This window comes from Bufo bufo, chromosome 10 (genome assembly GCF_905171765.1).
Source record: "Bufo bufo chromosome 10, aBufBuf1.1, whole genome shotgun sequence".
In the NCBI taxonomy this organism is placed as follows: Eukaryota; Metazoa; Chordata; class Amphibia; order Anura; family Bufonidae; genus Bufo; species Bufo bufo.
Genome location: NC_053398.1, coordinates 128,795,572 through 128,816,774, shown reverse-complemented (window position 1 = coordinate 128,816,774; position 21,203 = coordinate 128,795,572). Strand labels below are relative to the sequence as shown.

Genomic DNA, 21,203 nt, shown 5'->3' with positions numbered 1-21,203 from the left:
CCTGTGTGCTGACCCAGCAGATATGTCATGTAAGGGTACATTCACACATCCGTATGTGTTTTGCGGATCCGCAAAACACTGACACTGGCAATGTGCGTTCTGCATTTTGCGGACCGCGCATCACCAGCACTATAATAGAAATTGCACACTACCATGGCTGCAAAGTAAAAGCAACCAAGGACTACAAGTAGCAGCACACTGCTTTATGCACAAAGGTACATGTCTACACTGGAAACATGAATAATAGTAGATTGAATTACTGCTATACTAACTATGAAAATTAGAAGCTTTTTGCGCACATTTGTTTTTAATCACAATTGTGTTGGGCCCATCTACCAAGAGTAAGGCGGCTTCCAGCAGACGGGTGGGACATACCATTCTCCTCTGCAGATAGGGGTCGACAGCCTGATATAGGAACGGCATGTAAACAAAAGTTTAAATATGTGCAGACCTGAAAATTTTATAATTTCCTACTATATAAATAAAAAAACGGAAAGCCCCTTACTGAGTGTATACACTTGAATGCTGTAAAACCCATTAATTTATCGCTCATCGGCAGCAATTTATTGATTGATAATAAGACAGGCGTGATTCAAAAGGGCGTACTTCTGACTCATATATATATATATATATATATATATATATCTTTTTTATTTTTATTTTTTTTACATTTTAGTCAAAGGGGTTGTGGCAAGCTTACAAGTTTGCCCATTATCAGGGGCAGCACGGTGGCTTTGCACTGTTTGGGTGGGTTTCCTCTGGGTTCTCCAAAATATAGATATTACGTTGTAGTCTGTTAAAGGGGCTGCCTATAAAATTGACCTACTGCGTTGTGGGTTGGTATCGAGCGCCTGAATGGCTGCCACTGACTTCCCGAGGAGTCGTCCCGGCCACACATCTTTGCCTGCGCTTTGACAGTCATTTGTAATGTGCTTTTCTCACAGGGACTCTATTGCCATAATCATGTACAGAAAATAGAATAAAAAATAAAATAGAAATCTTTCATTTGCAGAATAAAAATCCCTAGGAAATCTGGTTTTGAATTCCCTTAAGAGTCTGGCTACATGGTGACATTTGTTGCGCGGATATTTTAGATGTGTGATTTAGCAGTAAAAACACATGTCTCGTGTGCAACTTCTATAAAAGTCGTGTGACGAGAGACCAAGAACATGACATGTCTGCATTTTTTGCCACATTGACAAACTTTACATGAAATGTTGTCATGTAGCCGGACTCTAATGGTCCGCATCAGGACGCTTTATAGCAGTAGGACATTCCTCCAAGTTCTTCTGCCGGGCCGGGCCTGGGAGTAAGTCCTGAGGGGTCGGTCATCTGCTTGACTTCTCCATTTAGTGATGCAGCTGCACTCGTGGCTAGTCCGTCGCTGCTCCCTTAGGCCAGGGCTACACTCTGACCTTTTTCTAGCATGGCTATTTTAATTATTGAACTGCAGCTGCAGTCCAAATGAATATATTTACTTGAATGCAATCTTGTGGACTGCAGCTGTAGTTCAATAGTTAAAGGGGTTGTCTCATCTCAGACAATGGGGTCATTTCGCTAGGATATGCCCCCATTGTCTCATAGGTGCGGGTCCCACACCTATATCGAGAATGGATCCCTGCAGTGTGGTGGCTGGAGGACTCTGGTCCGGCCACCACCAAGCGCTCTCCCCATAGAAGTGAATGGGAGCGCACCACGCATGCTCGGCCACCAATCCTATTCACTTCTATGCACCCGACAAATATTTTCGGCGGCCCCATTGTAATGAATAGTGGGTGGCTGCGCATGCTCAGTGCGCCGTCCACCACCTTCGTTGTTCCGTTCTCTATATTGGTGCGGGTCCCACCTAGCAATATGCCCCCATTGTCTGAGACGAGACCACTCCTTTAAAAGCAATCGGTTGTGCTACAAAAAGTCGCACTGTAGCCCAGGCCCCATGGGGGATTTGGCTTTTTCTTCCTGTCTTTGGGAGGATCCTCTAGTGGAGGAATGCGGACCTGCCGCCTCTTGTCACCACCGCGCTGCAACCTCCAGTGCTGCACAAGTATAGACATGGTAACTGAGGCCTGAAGGTTTGGTTACCTGAGGAAATTGGCAACGGGATACCCATGGGTCACATATCAGCATTGCGTGTACGAGTGCATAGTTCCATGCATTGTGTGAGCAGTCTATATAGATTCCAGCGTCATACCAATACTCATTGTGGATCAGTCACTTAATGAATTTCATATCTGATCATGTGCTTGCAAAGATCTGTCAGTGCGATGTGTCCGATGTTAGAGGTGGAGGTCTGGGCACTGTGACCCCCACAGTTGCATCTTCTCCCGGGCACTGTGCCCCACTCATTCTGTGCTTTCACAGATGTCTGTCAATCTTGGCATTGTAAGAGCAGTACATACTGAACCCGCTGATGATTGGAGATTCAGCCGACATTCCAGTGTGTATGGAGAGCTCTCGGCAGATATTGAGGTAGAAAAGGATCAGACAAAACTGTCCTTAATTTATTTATTTTTCCTCTCCCTACCCCAGGAGATAATTTGCCACCACAGGTGTCTAGCAGCAGCTTTCTCCTCTCTCCACATTAACTACACCAGGAATCGGCAACCTTCAGCACTCTGGCTTCTGTGAAACTACAACTCCCAGCATGCACACTTGACTGTTCTTGTAAGGGCTCTTTCACACGAGCAGATGCCGTGCGTGGAATCCGCTGCGTGAAAGAGAGCCAAGCCCCGTCCCAGACAGCAGAGACACGGAGCAGTAACATGACTGACAATGCTCCGTGCCTCTCTGTGATCTTTTTACTACAAAATCACAATGAGATAAAGTTGTCACGGTGATTTTGTAGTAAAAGGATCAGTGAGAGGCACGGAGCATTGTCAGTCATGTTACTGCTCCGTGTCTCTGCTGTCCGGAACGGGGCTTGGCAGTCTTTCACGCAGCGGATTCCACGCACGGGATCCACTCGTGTGAAAGAGCCCTAACTTAGAAGTGAAAGGAGGATTCTGGGAGTTGTAGTTTTAGAGCAGCTGGTGTGCCGGGGGTTGCTGATCCTCCGGCAGCTACTGAAGGAGTATGGGTTCCTTGACACACTAGGTTTTGTAATCCTATGATGGGGTTGTCTTTGGTAGGATAACACTTTCTATGGCTTTGCAAAGTGTCCACTGTATGTGTTTACCTGGCTGCCTGTTTCTAGGTGATTGGTGAAATGGCTGCCTGTCTCTAGGTAACGTCGTCATGCTAATAAAGTTCACAGTACAACAAATTACAACCACAAAAAATACAGGGGAGACGGGGAAAACAATGTTAGATGTCCTTCTACACTGACCGACATGGAGAGGTGCTGGTGCAGTGCGGTCAGAGATGTGTGGTTTGTAGATGAGGGTTTTAAACACACTTTTTTTTTTTTTAAATCCTTCAAAATAAGCTGAATGCTGCAATTATGCTCCGTGTTTGGGCCCATAGATGCCCAGTGTTGTGCCACACAAATCTGCCCATACACATACTTTTCTTGATGGCGTTTCCTGTTTGCTGGCACCGGCTCTGCCGTCAGACGAGCTCGAATAGTGACTGTGTCTGTGTTTAAGATCCACTGTTTAATTGAGAGCGAATTCAGCCCATTTCCATTTCCGATGGGTAATTAACATCTGTGAAGCGTGCAAAGGCTACACAAAGAGTTCTCCAGATATAGCGACGCTGTATTCATGCCCGGGCACCGAAGTCTCTTGGAGGCAATAGTTCTTCTCTGTGAGGGTCTCTGGGCAGCTGGTGCGGTGAGGGCACAGCTCATCCAACAGGTGCTCCGGGGGAAACCACAAATCAATTCAACTCCCCCCGATGTATGTGTTTGTAGTGTTTCTGCGTCTCCAGGTTCTTGGCTGTGGTTGCGGAGGCTGGCAGAGATTGAGGTGGATCGTTTTTGAGAGTTTAATACACTACATGGCTAGTACTTCTCCTCCTTCATATTTACTTGCCGTGCTCCTCGTTCCAAAAAGATGGAAGGAACTAGGGAAGAAATCCCGGATTTTCTAGACTGGTCGTCCACTAGTGTGAGAAATATGGCCACGTACCAGGAGACTTATATCATGGATTGACTGATAAGAGCCTGGTTTACAGTGGACGTTCATTCCTTACATATAGGGGTTAGTAGTCAGATCTAGGAGGTTTTTCTTTTGTGTGTACGCCAATGGGATTCTTTGTGCATCGGGCTTTATTATGCTGATATAGCGGCAGAAAATCGACCATCCCTTGAACATTTAAGGCAGGCGATTGTAATGGTGTTGACAAAAACTTTATGGGCCAAGTTGAAATATTTTGGCCATGGTTCTCAAAATGTTTGCTTTGCCCTGTTGCTAGAGGATTATGAATGAACACGTGGACCCAGTTGGTTTTGTTCTGCCCCATCAAACCCTCGTGTGCGGCGAGCGTAGATCGAAATGAGGCAGAACACGGAGTGCTGCGGTTGTATCGCTGATCCTGTTTACCCATACTGATACATTGTAACAAACTGAAGGCATAAGGCTACTTTCACACTCGCGTTTTGGGCAGATCCGTTACAATAGTATAACCGCATGCATCTGTCATGAACGGATCCGTTTGTATTATCTGTAACGTAGCCAAGACGGATCCGTCATGAACGCCATTGAAAGTCAATGGGAGACTGATGCGTTTTCTATTGTCAGTGAAAACAGATCCGTCCCCATTGACTCGCCTTGTGTGCCAGGACGGATCCGTTTGGCTCAGTTTCGTCTGCAGGCAGCGTTTTGGTGTTCGCCTCCAGAGCGGGATGGAGACAGAACGGAGGCAAACTGCTGGATTCTGAGCGGATCCTTATTCAGTCAGAATGCATTGGGGCAAAACTGATCCGTTTTGGACCGCTGAGCCCTGAACGGATCTCTCAAACGGAAAGCCAAACGCCAGTGTGAAAGAAGCCTTAAAGGGGTTATCTGACCCCTGAAATGCCCAGGCCCCTCAAACACCATGTACTTGTGCCGCTGCATCTCCCTATCGCGCGGATGAAAACCTCTGACACGATCCTCTCTCGTGGTCCTGCTACAGGCAGGGGTTATCCTGATGAGATATCCTTTTAATTTTCCAGGAGAGAAGCTGTTCAGAAGTTTCCGTCCCCGCTGCTTTCTCTTTGCCAGCTATGATTGGCGCACTCTTCTTCATGTCTGTGCCTCTCGTCAGATCGGAGGCCGTTGCTCTCGTGTGTGACCGGTCACCAGTATTAGTTTGGGATTGCTGTATTTGGACGGAGCTACAGAATAAGGTCGTCGTGTCCCTTCTGCCACATGGTGAATGCTGGGAAAATGAAAGCCATTGACATTTGGTTTTATGTTTTTCACCCTGCTAAAAAATTTTTTTTTTTTTTTTTTACGGTTTTGTGATAAAATATATGGGACGTTAAATGGTGACATTAAAAAAAACAAAAGTACATCTTATCACACAAAAATAAGCCCTTGGATGGCTTTGTCAACAGAAAAATAAAGTTGTGGCCCTTAGATGGAGTCTCTCCTTACATATCTGTTTTAGTAATGACTTGCTTTCCCCAATTCTGTAGTTATGAATTCCTAGCAGTCCATGCAGGGACACGCTCCCAACTGGTGCTGCCAGCGTCGGACTCTCCAGGCACTTCGAGCAGGAATAATACACGGGTGACACCGCATTAATACATGAAGAATGGCAGTCGTTACTAAACCTGACCGCTCAGGAGAGGGGACAGGTCCTCGTTAAGAGGCGCATGTTAATCTGCTTGTGTTCTCGTCATACGTGTAGAGCCGGTTGTTCATGACGTGTACTTTGGCCTACTTTCTGACAACCCAGAATGGGTTTAAACAGGAAAAATCTCAAAGAAACCTGACGACAGACGCCTCCCAAGTTGCACGATACGTGGGTGTGTGGGACATGGGTGCTCCATGGTCGCTGCAGATGAAAGCACCGCCTGTAGTCCGCTCCGAGGCTTGGCTTTTGTCGTCTTCAGACCCCCCTGCCTAGCCTATTGTAATTGCTCCTAATAAAGCGGGCTGTAATGTGCCTCGTCATCCGGCTGCGGGCGTCTCCTCCCCCTTCCTCATTCTTAATAACATTAACTACGTGTTTCCTGGGTTCTGTCCAGCCCTGGTATAGTAGTTTAGTGTCTGCCGCCCCCGTGAACCCTCTTCTGTGTTCTGTACTTCATTTACACCATCGGTTCCTTGCGTTATGTGACTGCATCTGTGTAATTGTGTGGAAATGGGATTTAATACCTTTTTAGTTATTTCCAGCCTTTATTTCTCCACGTGCACAGCCTGCAGGTCCTCCCTCAGAATAGTCCTGGAATCTTCTACCGTATAGTGCGCGCAGCTCCTGTGCAAACCCGTGTCCCTTTAGCTAGCGTCTGTTGCTCCGTCTGTATATTAACGAGAGGCAGTTGAGTGCAGAAAATGTGCCCCCTGCCTGGAGGTTTCAGCTATTAGGATCGCAGCTTGCTGCTGATTGCTGGAACTACTCTGATTTAAAGGGGTTGTCTAATTCCAGCCATTGATGGCATATAGCAGTAGGATATACAATCAGTGTCATGTAGGGGCAGGTCCCTGCTTCTGTCTCTGGAACAGGCCCCTGAAGTGACCTCAGATCGGCCATCCTCCATTCGCTGCTATGGGAGTTTCAAGTGGTGGCCGCACGTGCGTCGTGCATTCTGCATTCACCACTATAGGACTTCGGGAAACGGATGTGCGTGCGTATTTTCGTATCTCCCATAACAGTGACAGTATATTTAATAGAAAAATCATAAAATCCGGCAGTTTTCACAGTGACGACTAGACCGAGAATATGTTAAGACTTCAGACCAGGCCATAGATGCAACGGGCAGGAGGGGATCCCATAGATTTTTATGGGACAGTCTTCTAGGCATGCTCTGTGACCGGTGCAGAGGTCAGGAGGGAGTAGATAAGCTGTGATATCACCTACTGTGAATGGCGGATCCTGTTATCTACACAGAGGTGTTACTTGTCATTGCAATCTGGCCTGTGGTGATAATGCGAACAGCTACTAAAAAATTACCTGTTTGGTACAGGATCTAATGACCAATTATTTGACTTGGCGACCAGTGTGAAAATGCTGGATTATATACATTAAAAAAATGCATAGATGGTAACATGGAAAACTAAATCCTAAAATAAAGTTTTTAACCTAATCGGCCGCTCAGTTGACCCATCTAATTCCACCTTTATCCTCCGGATAGGTTATCGTATCACATCCCCGCCGATCAGCTGTTTCCGGGAGCTTTCCAAAGACAGTGCCGTACATTATCTAGTGGCAGTGCTTGGTATTGCAGCTCAGACCCATTTGATTTAATAGGTCTGACCTGCAACTAAGCCACACGACCCATGTACAGTGATGTCACTGCCTTAGGATGAAGCCTCTTCTGAGAGCGGATCAGCAGGGGTCCCGTGAGTCACCCCCGCAGATCTGAGACTTATACCCGATCTTGAGGATAAGTCATAAATAGCTTTTCCTGGATAACCCCTTTAAGAAAAGTGTGTGTTTTCCTGGCCAAGTTTACGGTATGCCAGAAGGACGCCGTCCTCTGGCCCACAGCGATCAGGGCCACACAGTGAACGTGGCTGCAGCCGTGCAGGCCAGAGCCACGCTTGCACAGCTAGATGTGTGTTTGGAGTTGTAATGTGCGGGGTCACAGTGCCTCGGAGAGGAGCATAAACAGCCCTGGCATTGGAGGAGGGCCGAGGAGCTTTGTGCCATTAATAACAGGTCTGGCCGGCAGCCAAGGCTCAGAGTGTGGGATTAGCCTGAACAATCAAGACTGCAGGATCAAAACAAGGAGGCAGGAACAGCGAGGTCACACTGCTGCCATCTGCGGTGCCGCAGTGGGGGAGGGGGAGACTGGGAAGGAGGAGGGGGGGTGTGATGGAAAAAGAGGGGGCTGGGCAGGATGAGTCTGCTCCGCTGTATCAGCCGTGTATCTTTAGAAAAGCAGAAAAACATGTCCTGCGCAGGAGCAATGAGCCTCGCCTGCAGCTCGTATGGGGTGCGTGTCACCCGCACCTCTCAGCCACTATTTACCTGGGTCATTTTGCTAATCTCTTGTCAATATTCACTTTATTCCGGTCAGTTTCACCTTCTTATTGCAGGAGTTGCAAAGACAAATACAAAGTGACCGAATCGTGGCAATTTTAAAGTGGCACTCTGAAAAATAAATAAATTCTGATGCGAAGTGCCGGTCCGAGAGGGGGGCCGTTGTATGCCTTCCCTCTCTACTTTTCATATGTTTGCCCCTGTATCCTCTCCGCTTCAGTCCTATCCATAACGGGGTTTTTTTTTTTGTTTTTTTTTCCAGCTTCTGAATAATTTACGCCTGAGACATATGGCAACTGAGCGGTGTAAACCGAATCAGCGCTTCGGACGGGCTCGTCCCTATAAAAGTGGGGCTCAGGACAGATGTGGAGCCCTTGTGGTTTGGGTTACACGACTGGCTAGGAGCAGGCAGCCTGTCCCTGTGCACGTGTAGTGTGTGTTACTTCTACACGTCCGTCTGTCCCGTCCATCTTTCTTTTAGATGTTTGCTGAAGCACCAGTGAAAAGCTTCCCTTCGTTGTTATAAAATTCTCTATTGATCTGCGTTCTCATCTGTTAGAGATGATTCGGAATAAATGCCAGAGATAAAACCGCTGCACGAAGCAGTGATTGTCTATTTATGCCGCCGGATCACTGCCGGACCTTATTAGTCAATGGGGGTCCAGGCTGGACCGGAGATGTGTGGTAGCCTAAGGCCTTGTTCACACTTTCTGGATGGACTTTCTCTCACAAACTGCAGCATAATGCAGTACCTGCAAAATGAATGATACCTGACAAATCTCATTCTGCGGAGTTCACCCTTTTTCAATACAAAAATGCATCAAAAGCCACAGGAAATACATGCAGATTTTGGTGCAGAAATTTTGCTCTGAAACCCGCACCATGTGCAGGTACGGCTACTTTCACACTGGCGTTTGGTGCGGATCTGTCATGTCTCTCCACAGACGGATCCGTTCAGATAATACAACCATCTGCATCCTTTCAGAACGGATCCGTTTGTATTATCTTTAACATAGCCAAGACGGATCCGTCCTGAACACCAACATTGTCATAGAAAACTGATCCATTGACATTGTGTGTCAGGAGCCGGGACGGATCAGTTTGGCTCAGTTTCGTCAGACGGACATCAAAACGCTGCGGGCAGCCTCTAGGGAGGAAAGGAGACGGAACGGAGGCAAACGGATGCATTCTGAGCGGATCCTTCTCCATTCAGAATGCATTAGGGCAAAACTGATCCGTTCTGGACCGCTGGTGAGAGGCCTGAAACAGATCTCGCAAACGGAAAGCCAAAACGCCAGTGTGAAAGTAGCCTAAGACGTGTCGATGGCACCACATGTGCGAGTTTTCCATCTGGGTGTAAAGCATCTGGACTGAATCCTGACCCGTTAATTTCAGTGGGTCTGTGCATCATTTATGCGTTCAGGAGAAATCGCAGCATGTTCTATATTCTGCGTTGTACACGCAGCTCTGGCTCCATGGAAGTGAATGGGACTTCAGTGAAAAACGGATGCAATGTGTTTTTTCCCTGATGGTTGCTAGGAGATGTAGATTGTTATCCTTCAGGCTTTTTTCACGCATGTGAAAAAAATAACATAAAAACTCATTGCAGCCTCACGGAAAAACTGAAACGCTGAACGCAATCGCAGACAAAACTGACCGAACTTGCTTGCAAGACCATTTTAATTTTTTTTCCTGAACAGACCCTTAGAGAATCCGTGAAGCTTGTGTGAGAGGCCTGACTGCATCCATCTTATTCATAAGGCTCTTGAGCCGCTCACGTGGACATTTATCTCTCATTTCATAGATTGTAGCGCTAATTGCCCAGATAAAGTGTCGTTTATGATCTGTGATAATGGATTGTCCATAATGAAGGCAGAAAAAAATCCCTATAGATAACACGGGGTTAAGTGTTTACGAGCTCATTATTCATAGTTCAGGCCGTAGATTTTATGCCAATGTTCCTGGTCTATGTGCTCATTAATTCAGCAATAATGAACGATTTGTAATCAAGTGGAACTGAAATGACCTGGGCGGCGCGCGGTATGGAGGATTGGGGCGCAAATATCGTACTCGGACGTGTATATCGTACCTCTGATTGTATAGAAGGGGCCAGATGTAACGTCGCACAGGTTACAGACCATTCCAGCTCGTTTCCCAGTATGGCGCCACTTTACATGGGTCATAAAGAATGCATGTATTCCTGCACAGCGGACTTGGTGGCTTTCTGTGTCTCCACCACTTGTAGTAGGCTTGGATTTCTGCTCTGTTTGGGTCGGCCTCCCCTAACCGGACGTCGTCAGAGCAGAAGCTTTTGACGAAAAGGGGGGTGGGGAGGGGGTGTGATGGCAGAAAACTAGTTCCACATGAACGATGCGACCGACCAATGAGCGTTCTTTTGTTTTGTGAACCGCAGCGGGGTGATGGGGAGCGAGCATGTTTCATTCCCATGTAATAGGGAACTAACTACACAGTGCGCGCGCCTTCTGATAAATACATATTTGGGAACTATTTTGCAGGTGTTTTTTGCGTTCTTGTATTGGGCTAGGTCAGGGATCAGCAAACGTTGGCACTCTATCCATGGTTAAAACCACAACTCCCAGCGGGCACACCTGCTTTGCTGTTCTCGGAGTTGTAGTTCCAGAGTTCGCCTGACTTGTGACTGTCCTGGTAGCTTTCCTTAGTTGTGATGCTTGTAGGGCAACACTGCAGAATTTTTTGGCAAAGTCACCCTAAGTCTGGTACAAAAAAAAAAACCCTCATCTGTCCAAAGCTGCTCTCCCCTGCTTCCTTAAAGGGGTTAACATAGTTTAAGGCGGGAAAAAAAAGCCCTCCGTCCATCCGGTTCGGCCTGTTATCCTGCCGGTTGATCCAGAGGAACCCAAAAAACCCTGTGAGGTAGACAATTTTCCTCATTTTAGGGGGAAAATATTCCTCCCCGACTCCAATCAGAATAACTCCCTGGACCAACGACCCCTCTCTAGTAGCTATAGCCTGTAATATTATTACGCTCCAGAAATACATCCAGGCCCCTCTTGAATTCCTTTATTGTACTCACCATCACCACCTCCTCCGGCAGAGAGCTCCATAGTCTCACTGCTCTTACCGTAAAGAATCCTCTTCTTTTTTCCAGACGCAGAGGATGTCCCCTCGTCACAGTCACAGTCCTGGGGATAAATAGATGATGGGAGTGATCTCTGTACTGACCCCTGATATATTTATACATAGTAATCAGATCTCCCCTCAGTCGTCCTCTTTTCTAAAGTGAATAACCCTAATTTTGATAACATTTCTGGGTACTGTAGCCCCCCCCCCCATTCCAGTTATTACTTTAGTTGCCCTCCTCTGGACCCTCTCCAGCTCTGCTATATCTGCCTTGTTCACAGGAGCCCAGGACTGTACACAGTACTCCGTGTGGTCTGTGGGGTTTCTGGGTGCCCTGAGAATCCCTACTGCAATGATCAATACTGCATTTAAAGGGGTTGCCTGAGATCTTGATATTTAATCTGCATCAGATTGGCGGGAGCCCAGTTCCCAAACTCCTGCTGATCTGCTTTTTGAGTAGGCCGCGGTTCTCTTGAGTGCTGCAGACTCCTCCCAGCGTACCAAGCACAGTGCCGTTGTATAGCCATAGTTTAGTTCCACTTAAATGGGACTGTGCCTAGGTCATGTGACCGATCAACAAGACGTTACAGGCTTGGGGCTCATTCAGATGGCCGTATGCTGTCTGCAAAAATGCGGATCCGTTTTTTTTTGCGGACAGTTTAGCATGATCCACAGACTTCAATACGGCTATTTCCTGATTGTCACTGACAAGTATAGGACATGTTTAATTTTTTTGCTGAGCCCTGCAATGGAAGAAAAGGTCCCCGTAGAAATGAATGGGACAACATCTAAGGCTACTTTCACACTAGCGTTCGGGTGTCCGCTTGTGAGCTCCGTTTGAAGGCTCTCACAAGCGGCCCCGAACGGATCCGTCCAGTCCTAATGCATTCTGAGTGGAGGCGGATCCGCTCAGAATGCATCAGTCTGGCAGCGTTTGTCCTCCGCTCCGCTCAGCAGACGGACACCTGAATGCTGCTTGCAGCGTTCGGGTGTCCGCCTGGCCGTGCGGAGGCAAACGGATCCGTCCAGACTTACAATGTAAGTCAATGGGGACGGATCCGTTTGAAGTTGACACAGTATGGCTCAATTTTCAAACGGATCCGTCCCCCATTGACTTTCAATGTAAAGTCAAAACGGATCCGTTTGCATTATCGGATCCGTTTTTTTTTTATTTGTTCATGGTAATGCAAACGGATCCGTTCTGAACGGATCTAAGCGTTTGCATTATAGAAGCGGATCCGTCTGTGCAGATACCAGACGGACCCGCTCTGAACGCAAGTGTGAAAGTAGCCTAATCCGCAAAAAAAAAAAAACGGGTCTGCATTTTTGCAGGCCGCATACGGCCGCCTGACTGAGCCCTTAGGAAGAGGCTGCGACGCGCAAGGGAACACCGTGGTCTCCTCAGCTGAGGATAGGCCTTCAAAATATTGGACCACTTCTTATAGCTGGTTCCTCCATTGCCTAGGTGTGCCACCACTGGCCTATGGCACTGGTGGCAGAGGCGGTACTCTGAGCCCTCTGTGGGCACCAGCACCCTGGGAAAAGTCTGTGGTTTACCAATATCCCTTAGACTAGACTTTTCCTGCCATTCATCCGCTCAGGGCGCAGTGAATGCAGGCTATTATAGATAAATGATAACGTACATGGGAGATCTACTATAGTGGTATTCAGGTTACATTGCCGTGTTGGCACTTTGCGATAAATAAGTGGGTTTTGGGTTGCAGTTTGGGCGCTCTGTCTCTGAAAGGGTCGCCATCACTGGGCCCATGGGTGACGAGACACTCCTGTAATACAGATGTCTTGGGTCTGTTCAGGTGAGATGGTCGTTTATTTATATTTTTTCTGTTTTCACAAAATTGCAGTGAAAACTATGAAATCATTGATTTGTGAATGCAGCCTATTTGTAGGAGACTGCCCAATAAGGTTGCATTGCTGGGCAGGTGAGCTCACAGTCGGAGTCCATCCATTCTGTGCTCTCTATTTTACTCTCCTCTCAAATAATCTCCTACCTTTGGTTGAAAAATAAAATGCATTTGTGATTCGGGCCTTAAAGGGATCCTGTCACTGGGATTTTGTGCATAGAGCTGAGGACATGGGTTGCACATCCGCAATACCCAGTCCCCATAGCTCTGTGTGCTTTTATTGTGTATAAAAACCGATTTGATACATATGCAAATTAACCTGAGATGAGTCCTGTCCTGGACTCCTCTAACGTACAGGACTCCTCAGGTTAATTTGCATAGGCATCAAATCGTGTTTTTTTTTTTTTTTTTTTTTTTTTTTTTTTGACCCAATAAAAGCACACAGAGCTATGGGGACTGGGTATTGCGGATGTGCTAGCGGCCATCTAGCAACCCATGTCCTCAGCTCTATACACAAAATCCTGGTGACCGGTTCCCTTAAAGTGTGTTGGGGCCTAGTTCACACTTCAATGTTTTGGTCCGTCAGTGATTGGGAGCCAAAACCAGAATTGGATCCTCCAGACATGAGGTATAAAGGAAAGATCTGCACCTGTTCGGTTTTTTGACCCACTCCTGGTTTTGGCTCACCATCACGGATGACCAATGTGTTTGAGATAATTATATGGCACTTACCAATATGGCCTTTGACCTTCTGCACCATTTCTGATATTTCATGGGGTATGCTCCCTCTTTTCTGTTGTCCATAAAATGGCTGCTGATGGAGGGTCATGTGACCAGGCAAATCGCCTCCATGTGACGTCTTCTCCATTCTCACCACCCTGCAGTTTCCATAGACAAGGCATCATCACATGGAGGTGACCCTCCATCAGCAGCCATTTTATGGACAGCACCTCTGTGTGGTAAACAAGGGAGCTTACCTTATGGAATATCAAAAACGGGGCAGAATGTCAGCAAAGGCTATATTAGTAAGTGCCGTATAATCACGTCACAAACACATTGGTCACCAGAAAGTGGACATCCCCTTTAAGGGATGGTCTGATGGAGGTCTGTCCATGGGGCGATGCTTCCGATGGCTGTAGACGTCACCCAGCTAAGTTGCTCGCCCTGGGAGTAAGGACATCTTTGACAATATGAACAAAAATCTACCGCAGTAAATCAAGGGGTAGTTATGAGAATTATTGCAGCGCTCTGTATGTTTCCAGGTGTTACTGTGCAAAAATATAAAAATAAAGGGTATTTGGTCGCCCGTGCTGCTGTTAGTATGATGGGACCTTTTTATTTGGCCGCACACTGCAGGTCACCTCCTGGTCAGTGGCCCCTGTCTCCTGACCCCATTTCCCGGCATGTCTTTCATGAAAAGGCTTTAATACATTGCATTTAGAGGGATTATCGCTGAATAAATCACATGGGATAAAACAATCTATTCCGTCGTGATCACCTTACATATTGTAATCCTGCACGCGGCTGCCAGTGCCTTTTGTATAAATGAAAAGGTATCTTTATGACCCCTTCTATCACAGGCCCGAGGTCGGCCCCATTGTGCGGCGGCCTGGCCGCCTGTCTTTAGCTGTTATCTGATTTGTAGAGAATTTATACCTGAACGCTTCTGCTCAGTCCGTGGTTTTCAGGTTAACCTTGTAGTTGCTGATCAGGGGAGACAAATGTCTATTTTCCTCTGTGGATAAAGACTATATGAGATTATGGGATGTTCTCTGGCGGATGGCATAAGGCCTCGTGCACCTGACTGTAGTTTCTGTCCACATCTGTCCAGATGTCGGCCCCCTCCCATTTGGAAAACTAGCGATGGCGTCAAGAGACACTTGGGAATTTCTCCCCCCCACACCCACCCAAAAGTTGCATTTAAACTCAAATGCGCCACTTTTTCTGTCACAAAGCCGGCCCTAGATATCGGCTCGCTGCTGGCTAAGCCATTGCTACGCCGGATTCCACATTGCCGATTTGATACAGAATCGTGAAATATACTTCGGTGCAATGCACGGTAGCGGTGCTTTAAAGGGAACCTGTCGCCCTGAAAATGCAGTGCAATCTGCAGGCAGCCGGCTATAGAAAATCTGCCCAGCCGATGGATGGCTTTATTGGAAAACCTTCAGATGACGTAGGTGTTTTTGCACGCACATCCACAAAATACGGATGGCGTCTAATCGGCCTGCTCAGCTCCTCCTGCTCTATAACCTTCCGTCTGCAGACCGAACTACATTTTCATGGTGACGGGTTCTCTTTACCAAACCACCTTCAAAGGGACTTTAGCGTAGATGTTCAAGCTAATCCCGCTTCTGTTTTATGCTGTGTTTCTGCATAATGTGCAGATTTTCAGCCTCAGAATCCGTTCCCATCGCCCCCCGTCCACTGTGTATTGGCTGTCGGACACTGGTTTAGTCAATGGACGGAGCCTTCTGCCGGCAGCTACTGACGACAGCTGATTGACGGGGTGATATACGGTGGGAAAATGCTAAACACCTTTTTAAGGACCGCACCACGTGTAGTGATCTGGCTGAAAATCGCAGCGGCAAAACCAGCACAAAATAATGCTATGGATTTTGGCGCAGGATTTGTGGCATATTTCACCCTCTGCATTGCAAAGAGTGGATTATGTTACAGTTGGCATTTTGTGGATTGAAAATCCGCACCACATATCGTGGGCAGATTCTGGTGCGGGCGCTCTGTGGAGGAGACTGCTGCGGTAAATGATGCAGATTTTCTGCACATAAAGTTGATGCCAAGAATCCACTCGGTTTGCGCCACATTTGGCTGTGCTCTAAGGCAGGGCTTTACAAATGTCCTTGGAATCTAGGAGCCAGGCGGAGCCGCGTCATAAAGCCCCCAGTAGATGCCCCCATAGTGCTCCTTCCCCTCCGCCATAGTGCCCCCATGTTGTGCCAGTATATAGGGCCCACATAGTGCTTCCCCTCTTCTCCATAGTGCCCCCCATGTTGTGCCAGTATATAGGGCCCACATAGTGCTTCCCCTCTTCTCCATAGTGCCCCCCATGTTGTGCCAGTATATAGGGCCCACATAGTGCTTCCCCTCTTCTCCATAGTGCCCCCATGTTGTGCCAGTATATAGGGCCCACATAGTGCTTCCCCTCTTCTCCATAGTGCCCCCCATGTTGTGCCAGTATATAGGGCCCACATAGTGCTTCCCCTCTTGTCCATAGTGCCCCCCATGTTGTGCCAGTATATAGGGCCCCCATAGTGCTCCTTCCCCTCTTCTCCATAGTGCCCCCATATTGTACCTGTATATAGGGCCCCATAGTGTCCACCCCCCCCATATTGTACCAGTATATAGGGCCCCCACCCCCCTTCTTGCCACAGTATACTATAAATAATAAAAACAATAAACTCATATACTTATATGCTGCTGTCAGCGATGCGATGCAGGCCTCTTCCGGCCTGTGTCCCGCACTGTACGACTCCGGCGGCGCGATGACTTCATCGTGCCGCCTGCACTGGCCTCTGATAGGACTAGGCCTGTAGCTTATCAGAGGAACGGGCAAGTGAGACGCCTCTCCCCTGCTCCTCCGCACCATTCATCTGTATCGCTGTCCTGAGGATGGCGATACAGATGAATTTGGAGATGAGCGCTGCCACAATGGAGGCGCTCATCTCCACTCGTGCTGCCTCTGAACAGAACAGGCCCCTCTCCGGGGCTCTGCACCCATCGCCTGTGCACCTTTTGAAAATGGGCTGACAAATACCCAAGCGCCAGGACCAAATTCCAGATCGCCATGGCGACCTGGCGCCTGGGATTGGTCGAGCCCTGCTCTAAGGCCACCTGCACACGGGCGCAGGTTTACATGGGGCTTTCTGGGCATTTATGGACCAAAAACTGCATGTGTTACTTGCGGATGTGTTGCATATCTCACTCTTGTATTGCAAAGGATGAAATCCGCAAAAACAAAAAAAAAACTAACGACATGCTGCAGATTTCAGTTTCTGCATGGTAGACAAAGCGAAGTATGTGACCTTTGTCTGATCTTACACTTTGCTGCTTCTGTATTAGGCCTCCTGCACATGACCACAAAATACAAATATGGGTCTTGTGCCTCTCGCACTTTTCTCAGCCCTGATTTGTAGAAATGCCTATTGTCTGCAAAACATGTCCTATAATTTGTGGCATGGATGCCAACATGCCATCCACGCTCTGTCCACTTTTTTTTGTGACCCACAAAAAAAATGCCGCTTGAACATGGACCAAAAGAGCGGTCATATGCATGAAAACCAAGCATAATCCTCCTCAACATGTGCAGGTAGCTTTAAAGGGCTATTCCAGATAGGTTATAGGGGATAACTATTAGATTGCTGTGGGTCCCGTACCCCCTGAAGCCTCCTTGAAATGAATGGAGTAGGCGGTCAGGCATGCGCTCGGCCGCTCCGTTCATTTCTATGGGAATTCCAGAGCTAATGGAGCACTAGAAATCCCATAGAAATGAATGGAGCGGCCGAGCCTGACCGACCTCTCCTCCATTCATTTCAGGAGGGCTGTAGGGGGGTACGGGGCCCCCTTTCTCGTCCTTCTACTTAGACCCCCTCCAATCTAATAGTTATCCTCTATTCTGTTGATGGTGTGGAATACCCCTTTAAGCCGGCAACTACTATTAGGTGGTTCTGCTGGCACTAGAAGCAGTCTGCGTAGCTCAGGCCCTGGCATTACCACTTTATATGGATTCTGTGCTTGTATACGTTAACCAGAGTTGTGCAATCTTCACCTCTTGCACGGTCTTCCCGGCGGCTTCGTGTATCTTCTTCACTCTGCAGAACATTTCAGAGATTAGGCCGAGGTTGAGCAGCAGCGTCCAGTCCCCCATTAAGCCTTGGCACGTTGCTGCATTCCAGGCGCAGGAAGACTCGGGACAAAAGGCATTCCGGAGCGTCCAGGAAACCTCCGCCGCACAAGGCTCTCTTGTGAAATAATTTACAAGGACGTGTGTGTGTGTGTGTGTGTGTGTGTGTGTGTGTGTGTGTGTGTGTGTGTGTGTTTTTTTTTTTCTTCTTTTTTTAAATTTAACATAGCACTCCATCCCTAGGCCCTCATGTAATATTTATCACCCGTGCGTAAAGCTAATTTGTGATTTTGCACACCACACTTGCTCTGAATGGACCAGGCGGGCTGAGTCCCTCTGCAATGTATTATTTAGAGCCATAAAAATGCTGTGCTGCTAAGCAGAGCATCAATGATGTAATGGGTAACAGTACTCGGCTGTATGTAAGCCCTGTACATTAGTTTCTTGGCTAGGATAGCTGCCGCTATCAATTATGTATAGGCTTCTGGCTCCTTGCCTCGGTAAGGTCACATCGCAGAACGCTGACTATCCTTATTGTTCACCACCTCCTGCCCAGCTGCCGTCTCCCTCGCAAATCTAATACCGCCATATAAAGCATAAGCTTCGTCCCCGGCCCCTTCTCTGACACAACCTTTGTAGGTCGTTCTGTATAGAAGCTGGGGGGGGGGGGGTGTAGTCAAGACCTGCACGTAGAGCGTCTCTAGCCGTACTGGTACTCCCATAGATGTGAATAATGTAGAATTGCTTTTTAAAGGATCACGCAGCCGTCGGGCTGATCTATAAATTGCTTTTTTGTCCTTGTGTTACAGCAGAAGATGGGGCCGAGATGATGTCGTGTCTTCCCAGCAGCATCTGCCTTTTGTCGGCAAAATTTTTAGACCGGTCCGTGGACTTGTGTAAGGGTTGAGCTTGTACTTGCATCACCAGTTACCGGACAGACTGGCCGAGCTGGTCTCGCGAGCTCTAACATCCAGCGCGCTCCTCGCAGATCTCCTTTTCTGCTGATTCCTCCCCTTTTGTTTTTGTCCTTTCCTGTCGCCGCGCCTCACGTGGCTATAGCAAGTGGATCATGGGCCACCAATGCACATGAACAGCATTTAAATTATAAAGGGACAAATGCAGTAACGTGTCCCCAGTGCCTCTAAAGAGGCTGTTTTTTTTCTTCCAGTTTTTATCACCCCAGTGCTTAAATACTTAAAGGGGTTGTCTCTGCAGCAAATGGCATTTATCATGTAGACCAAGTTAATACAAGGCACTTACTAAAGGGGTTATCCTCAGGATAGTTAATCAATATTAGATAGTCATGGGTCCGAGACCCCGAGCTTTTAGGGGAGGCCGGGCCAACCGTGAGCGCCACGGCCTCTTCATAGGCCATGTGATGTCGCCGTACATTGGTCAAATGGCCTAGTTGCAGCTCGGCCCCATTGAAGTGAATGGGACTGACCTGCAATTCCAAGCACAGCCGCTATACTACATACGGTGCAGTGTTTGGCGAGCTGCCGGGAGCCAGGTGCGCTCCCCAGAGCTCCAGTGAACGCCACGGCTCCGTGGAACAACTGATAATGGTGACTTCTCCTAAGGATAACCCCTTTCATGTATTGTGGTTGTCCATATCGCTTCCTTTGCTGGCTGGATTCATTTTCCCATTACTTTATACACTGCTTGTATCCATGGTTACGACCACCCTGCAGGAGTGGTGGTGGTCGTGATTGCATATTATAAAAAAAACTTGTGCTCATTCCCATGGTCCCGGCCAGCACCTTTTCCTATAGTGTGCGAGCACGACCACCACTGATGGATTGCAGGGTGGTCGTAACCATGGAAACGAACAGTGTGTACCGTGATGGAAAAATGAATCAAGCCAGCAAAGGAGACAATATGAAGAATCCCAATACATTAGTAAGTGCCTTGTCTCATCATGGACAAATGGGGTCATATTGCTAGGATATGTCCCCATTGTCTTGTAGGTGCGGGGACCTGCACCTATATTGAGAATAGAGCTCTGCAAGTGAAGGAGGGTGCACTGCGCATGCACAGCTGCCCTCCATTCATTTTCTATGGGGCCAGCAAAAATAGCCGAGCGCTGGCTTTCTCTACATGATGATAAATGCCACTTTCTGAAGTGAGACAACCCTTTATATGTATTTCCGTCTTGCTCCTGGGGTTCTGAATTTTTGCTTGAGTACGTTCACGTTTCGGAATAGGCAGGCTAGGCTTCTCGATTAGCCGACGAGCTGTCCCCAATGAGTCTCTGCACACTGATGCTTACAAGCTAAAGCTTTTAATGGATATACACCAGTTCATTGTGGGGGAGATAAAGGATGGGGGCTGGGATCGGACTGGATGTCATACAACGCTGGTTGTTATGACAACTTTGAAATACACCATGGTAACCTGAATGTAATGTAATGTATGTTGTCTGTGCATCCTCCTCTTCCCTGTACCCTGTGCATGCAGGCTGCGCGCTGCCCCGTGCATTAGGCCCGGTTCACATGTAACTAAATAGCTGCAGATTTTCTTCCAGCGAATCCTCTTGGCCGCCCAGTACCCGCAAAGTAGACGACATTTTAAGAAACCTCCTCTTGGGCTGCGTACAAAACCACAGCGAAAATCAGCCAGATATAAAATCTGCGGAGAGGCTGAAGTCCGCTGGCTATTCCCTCGCTAAAAACCCCACTGATCTGAAGATGATGACCTAGCCTGAGCTGTTCTTTTATCTACTGGTAACATAAAAATTTTCTAGTTGTTAGAAAGTGTAAATGATCTTTCCCGGACGTGTGTTCACAACGCGTTTTGAGAACAGTCACATTAAATATGAATCCTAAAGATCGTCAAGATATAAAGAGCGGAATGATCGATAAAATGAGATCTCGCTGATTCAATCCTCCAGCGGTCACTGCTGGGATGTATTCACTAGTCCTGCAGTGATGTCATGTACATGCATGTGACCACTGCAGCCAATCACTGGCCTCTGTGGTCATGTGCTGTACATTGCAGCATCACCACTAAGGCGGCAGTGTTCTGTTCACATGTGTTTATCGCAAGTCATGACTGAGGGAAGTAAGCAGAGACCAGCTGTGGGGGGTTGGGGGGTTAAAGGGGTTTTCTGCTACTTCTATAGGGTAGGCCATCAATATAAAATTGGTAGGGGATCTGATGCGTATCTCCTGATGTCAGCTTAATGGCACACTGGTCGCCGTCCTCGAGCTATGGACTGCAAATAGCGGACCCCAAAACACGAGCACTGTCCTTGTGGACTCCATGCTGCGATGCGGACCCATTGACTTGAATGGGTCCACGATCTG

General features: G+C 47.7%; 1 protein-coding gene across 1 annotated transcript in view; it reads left to right on the top strand.

Moving 5' to 3' along the window:
- Nucleotides 1–21,203, top strand: part of ANKRD11 (ankyrin repeat domain 11) — a 163,337-nt gene that overhangs the window by 45,605 nt on the left and 96,529 nt on the right. The gene's annotated exons all lie outside the window — the stretch shown is intronic.